The sequence below is a fragment of the Setaria viridis genome, chromosome 9 (genome assembly GCF_005286985.2).
Source record: "Setaria viridis chromosome 9, Setaria_viridis_v4.0, whole genome shotgun sequence".
Lineage (NCBI taxonomy): Eukaryota > Viridiplantae > Streptophyta > Magnoliopsida > Poales > Poaceae > Setaria > Setaria viridis.
In genome coordinates this window covers 39,530,006-39,537,988 of record NC_048271.2, presented here as the reverse complement: position 1 = coordinate 39,537,988, position 7,983 = coordinate 39,530,006, and positions in this window count along the sequence as shown.

Here is a 7,983-nt window from a genome sequence, read left to right as displayed (position 1 = left end):
CGAGCGCCGGCGTAGCACCGCACGCCCGCTCCTTTCAGAAAGCGATGCTTTCCGATGAGCCGCATGGGGTAGCTAAGGGTTGAGGCCCTCGAGCGCCAGCATAGCACCGCACACTCGCCCCTTTCCGGAAGCGATGCTTTCCAATGAGTTGCATTGGGTGGCTAAGGACAGAGGCCCTCGAGCACCAGCGTAGTACCGCATGCCCACTCCTTTCCAGAAGCGATGCTTTCTGACGAGCTGCATTGGAAAGCTAAGGGCTGAGGCCCTTGAGCGATGGCGTAGCACCGCACGCCCACTCCTTTTCCAGAAGCAATAAGGGCTGAGGCCCTCGAGTGCCGGTGTAGCACCGCACACCCGCTCCTTTCCGAAAGCGATGCTTTCCAACGAGCTGCATCAAGCGGCTAAGGGCTGAGGCCCTCGAGCGCTGGCGTAGCACCGCACGCTCGTTCCTTTCCGAAAGTGATGGTTTCCGACGAGCCGCATTGGGCAGCTAAGGGCTGAGGCCCTCGAGCGCCGACGTGGCACCGCACGCCCACTCCTTTCTGAAAGCAATGCTTTCTGATGAGCTGCATTGGGCGGCTAAGGGCTGAGGACCTCGAGCGCCGGTGTAGCACCAGACGCCCACTCCTTTCCGAAAGAGATGCTTTTCGACTAGTCGCGTTGGGCGGCTAAGGGCTGAGGTCCTCAAGCATCGGTGTAGCTATGCACGCCCGCTCCTCTCTAGAAGTGATGCCTTCTAATGAGTCACATTGGGCGGCTAAGGGCTGAGGCCCTCGGGTACCGATATAGGGCCAGGCAACCCGCTCATACTCAAAAGTAGGACAACCTAGTGAAATGAAAACTTAAATACAACCAGAGGCGTGGCACTTCCAGAAGGCGTGGTCACAATCCGAAAAAACTAATCACAAATGGTCTTTGCACTATAATGATTTTGTTGCGACGTTCTTGACACGACAATGGCCTAAGTACAGCACCGGAGGCAGGACCAGCTAACCTAGGTCACCCTAGTTAAGATAGTCTAAGAAGCTAAGGATAGCACGGCCACGGGCACACGCCCCAAAACACGGCACGAGCCGTCTACTAGAGGATCGTCGCTGGGGAGGCGACGGGAGAACCGCAACGAAGACTCCCCGACAACAGCTTTAGGCCCAAGGTCCACGGAAAAGGCCTCCTAGGCGGCATGTTGAGAAGCTGCTGTGTCAATATCCTCCGAAGGAACACCGCTGCCTAGAACCTCCTCGTTGGCCAGGCGTCTAGCAAGAGCCGCGTCCATCTCCACTTGCGGGTTGGCCTCGCGAACGTCTTGTTCCAACTAGCCCCCAGATGACGACGAAGGAGTTGAGGCTTCCGAAGCTTCCCGTTTACCTTCCTTCGCCGTAGAAAATCATTCGGGGCGCGAAGCCGTAGAGAAGATCAGGGGACTCGTATCCTATGAAGATAAATAAAGTTAACAAGGCACCCTCCTGGCTCCCTTCCGAAAATAAGGAAGGGGGATCGGGGCATACGCCCTGTCTACTAGCTCCCCGCCATAGTGTAGCATAGTCCCAAAAGCGATCCAGGAGGATTCCAGAGAAAACAAGAATAAAATCTTTTATTAATATTAGAAGAAAAATATTACACCTCAAACTCGAAAGAATGGCCAACAGGAAAACCCCCCTCTTCCACGAAGGGAGACGAAGGCGCATGCCGGGCAGCCCCACGAGTGGGGGTGTCCTGACTAGTACCCCTAGCCGAGAGGGAGGGTGAGTGGTGCACGGAAGAATCTAAGCCCCCCAAATGAGGGGGGGCAATTGGGCAAGCCAATCTGGCTTTAGCTGGTTGGAGAGGCGGCCGCATTTCTCGACGAAAGTGGAAAATCTTCCTCAGGATGCCTCTAGCAACCGGGCATGGGTTCCTGCCTCTCCAGCCAGTCTGACCAATCCTGGATGAAAGAGCCTTTAACTAGAACCCTCCCAGAGAGGAGAGCCTTTGGAAAAACCTCTGGAAGGGGCATAGCCTGGACCCCAAGACGGCCGGGGAACCCTCGTTTCGAGTGGGGTTCCCCACATGAAGGCGGTCCCCTCATAGCGGAAGCCTTCCGACCATGTCGCATGGGCTGAAAAGGAAAAGGGGGAGAGGTCCCCAATAAGTAATGATGGATTTGTGGGATAATGCAAACATCCTTCTTCATTAATCAAAAAGACTTCATTACAATCCTGGAGTTTTTTCTCTTTACAAGTGAAAGAACTTGCGGGGCAGAGAAAACTAGCAAAAGAGAAACTAACAAAAGGTGGGCCCGGGGCGCCTAAGCCTCGAGAGGCTAGCCAGGGAAGAGTTCAAACCTGGGAATCACTCTGAATGCTCTCATTCCCTGCCGCACCCTTGGCCCTACCGGAGCTCTCCCCCGCATTGGCCATCGAAATGGCGTGAGCTTCTGCCATCACCAAGGTGGGATCTAGGGCAAGTTCGCGGTCCAGGCACTAATCCTAAAGGCTCGGGAGTCGGACTTCACGGCCCAAATCCGTTCCACAAGCACCCCCGTGTTGCTGGGGATGCCCCGGATCTTATCCTTGGCCGCTCGAAGGTGGTAGCACCCGACCATGTGAAGCGCCACGAAGGCTCCCCTCCAGGAGAGATAGTTTCCCATCGAAACGCTTCCGGAGGCTCGGAGGCTCCTCTCCTCGCAGGAAGAACGTCCCATATTTTCCTCGCCCCTCGGGTCATGGAGACTAGGAAGGCGGGAGGCCACGAAACAGGAGGAGAAAGGGGCTCTAAAACCCACAGAGGTCCCCTGAAGCCAGCCAGCGTACGGGAGCTGGTTGTAGAAACCCGAATTCCCCCAGACTGTAAACGGAACCGCAGGAAGGGTGAAAGCCCCATCTGGGACGCTCGGGGGCCTTCCGTAGACCTCCAGCCCTGTTTTGAAGGCGTCGTTCCTATGGGAGGGGCAGTGAAATGGGGGCTCCAATCGAGCCCTGGATTAGATACCTGGGAGGAGAATCATTGCTTTAGGCATCATCCAAAGTAAAAAGATGACCCTAGCATCAACCCTAAGTACGTGGACTGCCACGCCCACCCCCCATACGGAAAGGAGCCTCCATGTTGGTCCTAGGTACAGGGGTCCTCCGTACTTGGAGGGGTCTTTGACCTCCCTACCCCTGGCGCCATATCCCAGTGGGATTGGCTCTGTGGGAGCCGTACTAGGGGCACGGGGGTCCTTTGCTCGAAAAGGTCCCATCCCCTAGGACTATAAATAGGAGAGTAATGAACTCGTTCAAGACACAACATTCTAGCCACTCAGTCTCCTAGAAGCTCTCTGGACAAGTGCTGTTGTTCTAGAGCCACCCTCTACTGTTTGGGCATTTTCTAACCACCAACATAGACATTCCTTGTCTAGGGTTGCCACTGAAAACCTTAATTACTATGTGTCGGGTGCATAAAAAGAATATGACTGTGATTGAACATAAGGATCTTACGACAAAAGGATCATCCCTATACTCAACTCAGTCCAATTCTATACTCATGAGGAAAAGAGTGATTGATAAAGAAACCCAGTCCAATTTTCTAGAAGAGTGAAAGATTTAGGTACAACAAAAGGAAAAAGTAAGTTGCTCATTATCAGATAATCACTTATTGCCAAACCTCGTGTGGGCGTAATTGTTTTCATTTACCAAGAAATTCTTCAACGGTATTGGAATACAGACCAAGATCGGAGTTAGCAGTATCCATTCCAAGTCATCTGGGCGTTGATTAAGCACTACTCTCCTAATTTCTGATTTTAACCCATCCACAAAACAAAAGTAGCTAGTAGTGTATATTTCTGTATCACTGTCTTTTTAGAAGGGCAGAGAGTGGGGATGAATGATTTTCAGAAAAAGGGTATGGTGCTAGATCAACCGATGAAGCATCCTATGTCAAGAGCACAAAGATCAAGCTAAGAAAACTGGTCTACTTAATGGCTTAATTCCCACTGGATGTGAGCCTGGAGTAAGAAATATAGAGTAGAATGCTTTTTGGCTCCATACTGGATATTGCATTGATTTGTATGGAAAGGCAAATGCGCATCGTTCAAAAAATAAATCTAAGGAGAGTTCTTAAATCCTAGGGGGCTACTATATCAAGTTTGGATAATTCTATGGCAAAGGTTAAACCTGTTATTGAATTCTTTAACACTTTGGAAGACTACAAAGGATCTTGCTTTGAATAGAACTTCAGATATTCTTTTAATAAATATTTAATATCCCTGTGAAATCAACAAAAGATATATTGGAAATAAAGGGGCACAATCAAGTGGGTCAAAGGTGATGGTAACACACCAAATTCTTTCATTCTAATATTCACTTATTACTCACAAAGCCAGCATTCCAAAAGACTTCTTGCCGGCCTCTTATCAAAAGGTGTGAAAACAGGTCGTTAGTCACTTCAAATCTTCTCTCACAATGAGGCAACTAAGTTTGGTAAACTCTGTTATCAGCTTTTTCCAACCCTTTTAATGTGCATTGTGAAACTCCATGCAATTGTTAGCAAACAATTAGATAAATACAAAAGGCACTAATTATGGTGAGACTCTGATCTTAATGCCAAAAAAACAACCAAAGGTTGCCTGAAAGATGGTCTGTTTGCCAAAAGATGAAGAGAGATTGGGTGTCATTAATCTCAAAGCTCAAAATGATGCTCTCTTACTAAATAAACTACACAAGTTTTTCAATCATGAAATTTACCATGGGTCCATCTGATTTGGAGTAGTTATTACTCAAATGGTAAGCTCCATGGTTTTCCTAAAAAAAGGTCCCTTTAGTGGAGAGATATCCTCAAATTGCTGGACCTTTACAAAGGCACTGTTCTACCATAGCTAGGTAATGGGAGATCAATTTCTCTATGGAATGTCCTATGGTGTGGGATAGGCCTAGTGCCAAAGCTTGCCTACTATACCCAAAGCTTTTATCTCTTGCAGACAACAAGAACATATCCCTCGTGAGAGCACCATCAGTCCCAACAATTCCATTCACTTTTTCACCTGCAACTGTCAACTGAAGCTTTGGAGCAATACTCTCTTTTATGAAGTCATCTTGATTCAATGCATATGCCCACTCAGAAGATACATGGTCCTACATTTGAGGTAATGGATTTTGTAGTTATAGTAAGACATATAAAATTATCCAAGGGCATGATGTTTCCCCGGTTTATTGTTGGCTTTGGGGTGGTTCTTTTAGAAAAACATAAAATCTTCTTTTGGCTTTTGCTCAAGGACATATTGAACATTAGATACTTACTACTAAGAAGAAAAACTATGGATCAACAAAGCTATGCATGTCTTTTCCCTTTGCCAAACAATGTTGGAATACTATAAACTTGGTTCAAGACTTATCTAGACCGTGTTTGGATCCCACTAGCTAAAGTTTAATTAGCTGTCAAGCTGGGAGCACCTAGCTAAACAACTAAACTTTAGCTGGGTGGTAGGTAAGACAATAACTAAATTTTAGCTAGGGATCCAAACATGATCTCAGCTAAAGTTTAGCCAGCTAAATTTTAGTTGGTGGGATCAAACATGCCCTTAGTCTTATAAAAAGACAATTTATCTAGATATGATATTCTACGGTCCCTTAGAAGGCAAATAGCAGCTCCATGGAGGTGGTAATCAAGCCCATCAATTCCAAGATGTCACGAGTTCTTCAAGCATAAATTTACTATGGTTAACCATAGAGCAAAGAAGGAATATTTTCCAAAATAGTATAACGGCTAGATCCTTTAATATACTTTTTTTTATCTTTTTTGTTCTCGACTATGTATACCTCTTTTCATTTAAGAATAAGTTCACATTACCACCCTAAATCCTACCCAAAGTCTAAGACTCAACATTGATATATGAAACTGTCTAATATACACCCTCTATCTCGTCAAACCAGACATTAGCCTCCTGACCCATACCAGTCTGGTTTTGGCATCCACGTTTGTCGGCGTTTTAGACCGGCAACCCGCCTAGGGGGTACCCTAGGTGGTCTTTTGTGCGGTAAGGATCGTCGAGAATCAAGGAATCAATGGTGACGTAAGGAACATGATTTAGACAGGTTCGGGCCGCTAGATCGCGTAATACCCTACGTCCTGTGTGTTGGTTTGTATTGATCTTGGATAAACCAGAGTTGTTCCTTCTTTGAGGGGGGTCCCTGCCCACCCTTATATGCACGGGAGAGCAGGGTTACAAGTCTGAGTCCTAGTCGAGTACTACTACAAAGTTCTACTCGGTTATGGCCCGAGTAGTTTTCCATGCACATACTTGACTAGTCCGAGTGGGATACGCCTATCCCGTCCTGATCATATCCAAGTACGTCCCAACAGTGGGCCGTCCAGGGTCTACTCGTGGGCCTGGGATGCATGCCCGACAACATTGGCAAAGAGACAAAAAGAGAACCGATTAAAAAGACTCCCCTACCCCATTTCTCTTTGATGGTGGTTCTCTTCTCCTCTTTCTCCTCTCTCTGTCTCTCACATCAAAATAAGTCGCAGCCCCAGCCACCGGCCCATCCTCTTGGCGAGGTTTGTTGTGGGAGATGGCTAGCCCGAGGAGCGGGGGCTTATCTTAGTCGAGCTCATCATCGATCCACGGCGTCGGAGATGAGGGGATCTCTTGGTCCCTTATTCCTTACTAGGAGCAGCCACCCATTTCTTTGATTACAGGAGAAGAAGGCACCGAGATGGATTATTTCTTGGAGTGAGCTAAACCCTAGAAAGAGGTACTACAGATTCATGAGACCCAGGTTAGTTTTTGAGATGGTGTTGATTTGTTTGATATTTTTCTATAGATCGGCAGGCTGATTTGGCCAGGTTGTGCAATTTGGGGGCTTTGATTTTTTTTTGTTGTAATTTGATTACAGCACCACCTCTTTTCTGAGGCAACTATTGATTGCTTCGACAGACGATGTTTGGGGTCTGAACAATTAGAATGCAAAACTGAGAGCTTCCATTTCAGAGGCAAGGGTCAGTTGAAGCTAATGCTTGTTCCTACCGAAAAGGTAGCTGAATGGAGAAGAGGCATGTTGGGGGGAAATATCAACGACCTTCTAATGGCCCTTAAAACAATAATCATGAAGGTCCAGGCCCACCTGCAGTAACGACGATTGCCACCGGTCCAGCATGAGCGGGGAACATCACGCTCCGTCTCGCCCGACCCAGGGCCCCGGGGTCGGACACCCCCGACCCATCGACAGCAAAACTCCGCCTCGCCCGACCCACGGTCCCAGGGTCGGATGCGCCCGACCCTCACCGCAAGATTCCGCCTCGCCCGACCCCGGGCGTGGGGGGTCGGCCTCATCTGGGCCCACAGGGCAAGAATCCACCTCGGGTGCGGACCGACAGACGATGACGCGGATCTCATGGGCCCCTCACCGATCTTGCCATAAATGCGTCGTGGCTCTGACGCGCAGAAAGGCGCCCGCGCCCCTCAACGTCACCGCCACAAGTACCCGGGCAGAACACTGTAGCTGCGACCGCACAAGCTACAGTGGCCGCGGCTCCCCCTGATTCGTTAAAAAGCACTCATGGCATGCGCCGCCCAGCACAGGGGGGAGCTCTGCCCGTTCTCGCGCCCTGCGTATCTGGTGACAGGGACGCGACGTCCGTGTTCCACGGGCCGCAAGCAGAACGACAGGGGTCAGCCGTCTTCCCTGACGCGCACAGTTGCCACGATCGAACACCATTATCATGCCCGGCGGTAGCGGTCGCCTGGAAGATCGTCGATAGGATCCGAAGACAGCCGCCCTCCCCCGGTGGACGCGCTGACAGGAGCCGAAGGCCGGAGCAGGAGGTGGCGACCCGGGGACTTGGTCCTTCTCCTTGTATTGTATTTTACTTGACTTAGCTTATCTATTTTACTTCTCCTCACGCCTGGCTCATCTGTAACCCTAAGCTCTTCTTGCGCTATAAAAGGAGAATCGGGGGTCCTAAGACAGGAGGACTCTCAAGCCAACAAAACACACATACTCACCATTAGAGCATCAGTGCACACCC